The following is a 9,566-nucleotide window of genomic DNA, read 5'->3' on the forward strand; positions in this document are numbered from 1 at the left end:
TATTTACTGCAGTCCTGTTTAATTAATTCCTCTTTGATTTTTTGCTTTTTGTTCTCCATAATTAATGTTTTACAAATTCTGTGATGTTGTCGTTAGTTAGGGTGGGTTACACAACATGAAATTAAACATATATGTAATATATATTATTTTGAACAAAGTGATTATTTTTGTACTATGCTATACTTTTCAATACTAATAAAATGTCTCAATTAAATATTCTAAAATAGACGTCAGGAAGTTTATATGCTTTGGCACCGAAAAGAAAACACAAGTTACTGTTGTGTTGGATAGCCAAACTATCCTTGGTATTGACCGAATATAAAATCAACCCTTAGTGAATTAGACGATTATTGGAAGGTAAGGATGACCCATTCCTTCAGGTTCTTCAACGCCTCAATAAAGAGGACTTTCATCACTATAAGTAGAATAGATGAAAGGAGTAAAACAAATTATACGAGTATTCATTTATTTTAAGAGACTTAGAAAATAAAAGTAGAGGGGACTAATGTCAAGCGTGGACTTTTATTTCATAAGTAAAATTCTTATACAGAGTACAAGAAGTGGAATTCTAACACAAAGGCTACTTCTATGAACAGAAGTAAAATACAATTAAAGAATTGTATGAAATTGCAGAGAATGAAAAAAATTGATAAAGAAAATACTACATTGTAAGAAAATGCGTTGTGTTGGTCGGGGACTTTTTGCACAGACTCCTTCTGTCTCTATTTATAGAGAAACCTTGTAGCAACAGTTTTCTTTTTAAATTCAAATATCATTTGAATTATAAAAACTACCTTTGTCTTAATCTTATCCACCATTATTTGAATTATAAAAACTACCATTGTCTTAATCTTATCCACCTTTTACCTTTTATCTTAAATTTATCCAAATAAATCGTATTGTGAAATAAAATTGACGTAGACAATTTATTGACTTTAGACTCCAATTTTATATAGGAGTCCTATTTAATAACACGGTACATATCTTCTTCTCCAATCAAACAATACCATGTGTCTAAATTAAAAAATTTATTTTTATGGTGCAAACAATGCCCCCCGACCCCCCCCCCCCCCCCCCCCCCCAGCTCTTTGAAATAAGGGCAGACTGAAATTTTAAAGAGTTAAATTGAAGGATCACAATTTAAATCAGTCACTCTTATTCGGCCCTTTGCATAACTAACCAGTCCCTATATCTTCTAGCAATTCTTCGATTGCTTTTCCGATCAGCACCTTATTGCCGTCAGCCCCTTTTTTTATTTCGCTTATAAGCAATCTTTCAACCATATCCTAACTACGACACATTCACTATACAATCGTTTTGAGTACTTAATCGATTGAGGGACTGATCAAACCTTACTATCAACGTGACTAGTAAGTGGTCTAGGTGCAAGATTGAATTATGTAGAGGCTGATTGTGTTTAGCCCCCGGGTAATTTCCAATCTCAGCACTAAATTGTTGACATTTGCAACCAAGATGTATATATTTGGCTATCAATCAACAACTCATAATTTTAATTGGTTACAATAACCAATTCTTCTTTGGTACCCCAAGTGGTTGAACAACCTAATGAGTCCTCCCGGATTGTACGGAAATTCTTTCGGCCTCTTGGGATTTCTTAGGGCCGAACGAGTTGCCCCCCAAGTCCAAGTAAGCCTTGGTTCAAAATTATTTTGTTTTTCAGCCTCTTTTGGTGTCCTTATGATTATTGAATTCAACACCTGAACACCATTAACCCTTTTCAGAGGCTTTTTCAACACTCGACATATGTAACGCTTGATTTTTATCAATTCTGCAGCTTCAACTTTAATGCCACTTTCAGCTTTTGTCAAATGATTCTTATAAGTAGGATCTTTGACATAATTATTATTCGATACCTCTGTCACATGAATTTCATAGTTTGGGTCCCTATAATAGGTACCCCTAGAGGCATTCCTTTTATCTTGTTCTTCTTTCGGAACCTTTTCATATCTTGTAGCACTAGAAGCTAGTTAGAACAAATCCCGAAATTGCATTCCCTCGAATTTCCTTCGTAATTCAAAGTCTAAACCATTCAAAGCTAGACTCACATATTCTGTTTCTGAAAGGGCTACTTGGCATTTATTTCTCGCACTTTTTAACCTACTAATAAAGGCTTTAGCCGTCTCTCCAGGCATTTGGGACAGCCTAGATAAGTCAGCCATCGATGCCTTTGGTTCGGTCTTATAAAATTGGGTATGAAACATTTCTTCTAATTGTTGCCAAGTATAGACCGAATTTGCCGGTAAACTTATATACCAAGAAAATGCGGTCCCTTTAAGGAATTAGCAAATAACCTTAATTTTAAAAATTCATTTACTCTAGCTTCACCACATTGAATGTTAAACCGACTAATATGTTCTATGGTCGAAGTGGAGTCTTCTCCCGAAAAGGTAACGAAATCAGGAACTTTATAGCCTCTTGGAAACTCATATCGGTCTATATAACCCGGATATGACTTCCTATATGTAAGGCGACCAACTCTTCTTGGGGATGGTTCATAAGTTTCTTGAATTAAATTGGCCAATTGATCTCTATCAACCATAAGGGATTGATGGTTTAGCTGTTGTGCTTGAGGCTGATGCATATAAGGTGCCAGAGGATGAGGCACATACGACACCTGAGGCTGAGGCACATTCGGCGCCTGAGGTTGAGACACATTCGGCGTCTGAGGCTGAGACATATACGACGCCTGAGGCTGAGGCGCTGAAAAATTAAAACCAACATTAAAATTATCTCGCCCTTCTTGAGGCTGACATACCTGCGGTTGGTATTGATAAATCAGATTAAGTGGTGGCCATTTCACATTCTGATTGCCCCATCCAATTAGTTGGTACTCCGCTGGTGTCTGATGTTGCGGCTGATTAGCCTGCGATTGATTAGCGTAGGGTGGATACTGTCCATGCAACAGCTGTAACCCTTGCCGCTGTTGTTGGTCGTAATTCTGTTGAACCCCAACAAGCACTGGAACTTGTTGTTGTGCATGCAACAAAGTATTCGTAGTATTTGACCGTGCCATAAGGTGTTGATCAAACCGTATTGATAGGACAGTCAAAGAGTTATTCAAATTAACCAATGTGTTATAGATTGGCTCGGGTGCTCCATAAAAGGTACGGCTGGAAATTTTCATCCGTTGCACTAAATTATTAATATTTTCAGCCAACATCTGATTACTTGGCTATTGATTTACTTCGATTTCAGCCTCTTATTCCTAATGTTGAGGCTGTTTCTCAGGCAAATTTTACAACTGAGACCGAGTAAATGGCATAGATTTAGACGCTTTCGGTGTCCCACCGGGCGTGCCAAATTGTTTGGCTTTTTTTTTAAGGGCGTGCCAAAGTCTTTCGATCCAAGGGGTTGGATAGCCAAACTATCCTTGGTGCTAAACGAATATAAAATTGGCTTTTAGTGAATCAGGCGATTGTTGGAAGGTAAGGATGACCTCTTCCTTCAGATTCTTCAACGCCTTAATAAAGAGGACTTTCAGCACTATAAGTAGAATGGATGAAGTGAGCAAAATAAATTATACGAGCATTCATCTATTCTAAGAGACTTAGAAAATAAAAGTAGAGGGGACTAATGCCAAGCGTCGACTTTTATTTCATAAGTAAAATTCTTATATAGAGTACAAAAAGTGGAATTCTAACACTAGAGGCTACTCCTATGAAGTAAAATACAATTAAAGAACTGTATGAAATTGTAGAGAATGAAAAATATGGATAAAGAAAATACCACATTGTAAGAAAATGCGTTGTGTTGGTCGGGGACCTTTTGCACAGACTCCTACTGTTTCTATTTATAGAGAAACCTTATAGCATCAGTTTTCTTTTTAAATTCAAATATCATTTGAATTATAAAAATTATCCTTGTCTTAATCTTATCCATCATCATTTGAATTATAAAAACTACCATTGTCTTAATCTTATCCACCTTTTGCCTTTTGTCTTAAATTTATCCAAATAAATCGTATTATGGAATAAAATTGCCGTAGGCAATTTATTGACTTTAGACTCTAATTTTATATAGGAGTCCTATTTAATAACACGGTACATATCTTCTCCTCCAATCAAACAACACCATGTGTCTAAATTGACTCATTACCAAGCAATTGACTGATAAAATCAATTTATCTCTCTCTCTCTCTCTAAAACTCACACTTATTGAAATTTTGTGTTTTTAAAATCAATCTCTTAATTAGGAAACGTTTCAAAATATTTAGTCAAAGAGTTGAACGAGGAGCTTATTCTCTTTTAAGTGTAAAGAAATATTGGAAGGATGAATCAAATATTCTTAAAAAGGAGAAGATGCATGTTTTTCTCTTCTTTTTTTTTTATTTGGTTGAGAGTGGAAAGAAATAGAAGGAGGTGATAAATTCCATTGTTTGATAAGATTGGAAGATAAGGAAACTGGACATATTTTTATCAAGAAAAGCAAAAAATGATTGACAAATTTTTTAAAGGCATTTATTGAGGAGAAATTAATTATCATATGATCCTAATCAATAAAAATAATCCGCCTAAGTAAAAAAACAAACACATTTAGAAAGTACTTCAGTATAGTTATCATGCTATTTTGGATTCACATAGGGCCTATTTAGTAACGTTTTTACTTTCTGATTTTTACTGTCAATTCCTGAAAATAAAAAATAAAAATAAAAATTATGTTTATTAACATATTTTTACTTTTTTACTTTAAGGAAGTACTTTCACATTTTAAAAAAGAAAAAGGAAACAAAAATTCTTCACTTTCTTGTTTTCTCCACTGTAGCAGAGGAATTACTTTTGCTACTGTAGCGGAACTTAAAAAGACGCTGTGTTCGGCTCGTTTATAACAATACCCACTGTTTGTTTTTCCCAAGTACCACACGATGATGGCCACCAGATGCGCAACTCCGACAAGGACGATTCGCCGATTGGCATCGCCGGCGACACCATATCGGCGATGAAGGGACTTAGGTAAGTTATGCTTTCCTCAAATCTGAATTTTTTTTCTCTCTCTCATCCTTAGGACAAAATCCCCTCTCTTCCTCCCTCTGTTTTCGGCAATGAAAGGGACTTAGGTCTTGTGGGGTGAGATGAGAGAGAGAGACGAAGAGAAGGGTGATGAGAGAGACTGAGATGGGGTTGGGGTGAGGTGGGTTTGTGGATGAGTGGGGTTGAGTTGGTGTTTGGTTGGGGTTGTTGGGTCTGGTTCTTTGGAAAATTTTGTTTTGCAGAGTGATGATCTATAGAGAGAGAACATGATTCTTCATATATATATATATATATATATATATATATATATATATATATAAATACATACATACACACATATACGTAGCTTATTGTCACGGGCTTAGAGTTTCAGCACTACTCTAGTTGCTCCCGTGCGGCACCAAGACGTTGCTCCCACTCTCGCAAGTACTTGGTCAGCCTAATTCCCGTGCACACCTTAGCCAACACACTCCCCTCGTGCGCTTACTAGTGTTGTAGTTGCACTCGCCCTCTCCTCACTTGGCTTGCACACTCACACACACTAAGACACTTAAGTTGGCAAGGAAAGAACACTTCTATTACTTCAAAGAATGCTTTGTACAAGGCTAGCACTCAAGCTCTCTACAAGGCTCTCAAGACTCACTATAGGACTTGTTCCCTACAAAATGAAGTCCTACCTCTATTTATAGGCATCCCCATCCCTAATGGACGGCTAGGATGCATTCTAACCAACGGTGGAGATTGATTATCTAGAATCTTCTCCCACCTTCTTCACAATTCCATACTTATCTACTAGTATCTACAACATTCTAGAATTCTCCATACTACTCCACAAAACTCTGGAGAACTCTAGAACCTTCCACACACTTCTACACATTTCTACACATATCTAGAATCTTCCACATAACTCTAGACTATTCCGGAAGACTCTAAAAACTCCACTTGCCATGCAGCGTCCTCCTCAGCGTTTGCGTGTCGCCTACGTGGTACAACCTCCATAGGCGGGGCGTGACATTCTCCCCCACCCATTTCCGTGACGCCCTCGTCACGGTTTCTTCAGCTGACCCAGCCTCTCGCAGGTCATCAGCACTTGCGCATATGTCCTTGGCCCAAACGTACGAGCGCCCTTCGGGAGATGTGAGGTCCTCACGAGCTCCATCGTGTTGATTGCCACCTCTGGACTCTCCTTCCTGCCCACGAGCGGCACCATGCATGCGGCCTTGCCTTCCTCGCCTCCAAGTATCATCAACGCACTAAGGCATGGTAGTGGCGCGGCGTTGTTCCTGTCCATGAACTCCAGCCCCAGCACCATGTCATGGTCGTCCATCTCCGCAACTTGGAAGTCGGCCTTGCCCTTCCATCCTTGCATGCATAGCTCCACCTCTTTGCACACTCTACTCACGCGTGCCTCCTCGGAGTTGACGGCCTTGATCCATCCTTCCGTCTTGCGCATCTCCAAGCCAAGTCGTTGCGCCTCCTCTGGGGTAATGAAGTTGTGTGTAGCGCCCGTGTCTACCAACGCTTGCACGGTTTTGCCACCAACCTGCGCATCCACATAGCGCACCCCAGCTACCTTCTTTGCCTTGCCCTTCTTCTTGGTGTCATGCGCCATGCTACTCAGCATCTGCATAGCCCCCATGCACCTATCTTCATCACTACCCACATCGTCCACCCTGCCCTTGCCCTTATCCTTCACAAGGGCGCTCATGGTCTTCTTATTGGGGCAGTGTCGCAATATGTGCGGCCCTTCGCACAAGTAGCACTTCGGCTCCCACTTGCCCTTATCGCGGCGCTCCCCTTTGCCACTAGCCTTAGACCTCTCTCCATGGTCCTTGCCTTTATCATGGCGTGGGCGTCTCTCCTCATCGCTGTGCTCATCATCACTTGACTTGGGCGAGCCCCTTTTCTTGAAGCGACGGTCTCCCCCACCTTTACCGTGGTCCCTCCTGGGAGACGTGGCCCTCTTGTCATCGTGCCTAAAGTCTTCAAGGCGCTCCGCTATAGCCATTGCGGATGCCAAGTCTCTAGGCTCCCTCCTTCTCAGCTCTGTGGCTACCCAAGACTGCAACCCATCAATGAACAAGCACACGCGTTGCCGCTCCGGCATCTCTGGGATCTCCAGCATCAAGTTGAAGTACTCCTTCACATACTCCCTTATGCTGCCCTTCTGCTTCAGGCGCCTTAGGTTGATCATGGCGAGGTCCTCAACGCACTCAGGGTAGAACTGCCTCTTGAGCTGCCTTTTGAACTCCTCCCATGTATCAACTGCTCTTGCGCCCCTACCGGTGAAACGCTGCCTCCACCATAGAGCGGCGGTGACTGTGAGGTACATAGTGCCTATCTGCACCTTCTCCTCATCATCCTCGATCTCCATGCACTCGAAGTACCGCTCCATGTGCCAGAAGAAGTTGTCAATCTGGCGCGCATTCCTCGCCCCATCGTACTCCTTGGGCTCCGGCGCCTTCTTCTTCCTTGGCTTCACCACGACCTCGCGCGCCTGGGAGAATTCCTTCTTGCACTCGGCAATCTCCACGCGCAAGTCGTCTACCAGATCATGCAAGTCCCTTTCCTTCTCTTGCGCCTTGTTGGCGATGCCATCAATCAGCTCGTAGAGCTCCGCCATCCTTCTCTCGAGCCTATTAAACTTAGTCTCCGTGTAGACCAAGTGTATGGCAAGCTTCTCCTCCAAGCTCTGCTCTAAGATGTGGACTTGGTGGTCTCCTCCGCTAGCCATGTCTACTCCAACAAAGCTCCCTTGACGAACCTGGCTCTGATACCAACTGTCACGGGCTTAGAGTTTCAGCACCACTCTAGTTGCTCCCGTGCGGCACCAAGACGTTGCTCCCACTCTCGCAAGTACTTGGTCAGCCTAATTCCCGTGCACACCTTAGCCAACACACTCCCCTCGTGCGCTTACTAGTGTTGTAGTTGCACTCGCCCTCTCCTCACTTGGCTTGCACACTCACACACACTAAGACACTTAAGTTGGCAAGGAAAGAACACTTCTATTACTTCAAAGAATGCTTTGTACAAGGCTAGCACTCAAGCTCTCTACAAGGCTCTCAAGACTCACTCTAGGACTTGTTCCCTACAAAATGAAGTCCTACCTCTATTTATAGGCATCCCCATCCCTAATGGACGGCTAGGATGCATTCTAACCAACGGTGGAGATTGATTATCTAGAATCTTCTCCCACCTTCTTCACAATTACATACTTATCTACTAGTATCTACAACATTCTAGAATTCTCCATACTACTCCACAAAACTCTGGAGAACTCTAGAACCTTCCACACACTTCTACACATTTCTACACATATCTAGAATCTTCCACATAACTCTAGACTATTCCGGAAGACTCTAGAAACTCCACTTGCCATGCAGCGTCCTCCTCAGCGTTTGCGTGTCGCCTGCGTGGCACAACCTCCATAGGCGGGGCGTGACATTATGCTCAAATCATTTTTTGATGTATTGCTAGCGTTTAGCTATAGTCCTAGGGCTCCCTCTAGTTGCAGCAAGGCCGCTGCCAATTTGCCATTCAACTTGTTTTGGATAATTCATTTCCCGATAATCTAATCTTTCTAACATGCCTTCGGTAACAAATTTTCTCAATTTTGCTATAAAATTTGCATCAACACTTATTTTTTGGTTCTCTCTGATCTTTATAGATAAACGTAATGCAACTTCTGGATGTGGCACTCTCTAGCTGTTGGTATATTAACTCTGTTAATCGTCTTTGACTTCATCAGTTTCTGCTCTCAACTGATGCCCAATGATAATTGTAAGAACCATATGCATTCACTTCTAAGTTTTTGGATGGCGAAGACTTCAATTGGGGGGTGATTTAGGTGGTCTGGACCGTGATGGTTCGACCGGTGGAGTAGTGGTGGTGGAGAGTGGTGGGGAGAGAGAGGAACCAGGTTTTGGGGTCTTGTGGGGTGAGATGAGAGAGAGAGAGTCGAAGAGGAGGGTGACGAGAGAGACTGAGATGGGGTTGGGGTGAGGTGGGTTTGTGGATGAGATGCGGTTGGGGTGAAATAGAAAGCAAAATCAAAATTATAATTATATTAAACTTACTTTTTAATTTTTTACTTTGAAAATATTGAAACTATAAAAAGTTAGTAAACATAATTTTTCTTTATATTTCAATTTTAGGAATGAAAAGTATGATTTTACTTTTGAAGAAAGCAAAAGTAAAAAAATGAAAGCGTCAGTAAATGGGCCCGTAATGTTGTTGACTACAATACTTCACATTTAAACATATTTATATGAAAAGCAAAAAGGAAAACAACACTTAGTCTATTTTAAAATTTTATTTTTTTACTTTAATTAAAATAAATAAAATTACTCTATATATACACTGAGAATCATTGCTGATGTCTAAAATAGCTAGGGCGCCATGTAATATTGAGGTTGAGGAGTAACAAAATAGCAACAATTCTTTTGTAGATGCATGCATGGTAGATAATTAAGATTATTTCAAATTCAAAACTCTTTCCAAAATCGTCAATGGTCAAGCAATATTAGTTATATCAAACAAAAAAAATTCAATTTTTCATAATGCATTCAATTAAGCATA

The sequence above is a fragment of the Cornus florida genome, unplaced genomic scaffold (assembly GCF_030987335.1).
Source record: "Cornus florida cultivar Cherokee Brave unplaced genomic scaffold, ASM3098733v1 CherokeeBrave_3.0.0_Hap2_Chr01, whole genome shotgun sequence".
NCBI classification, from domain to species: Eukaryota; Viridiplantae; Streptophyta; class Magnoliopsida; order Cornales; family Cornaceae; genus Cornus; species Cornus florida.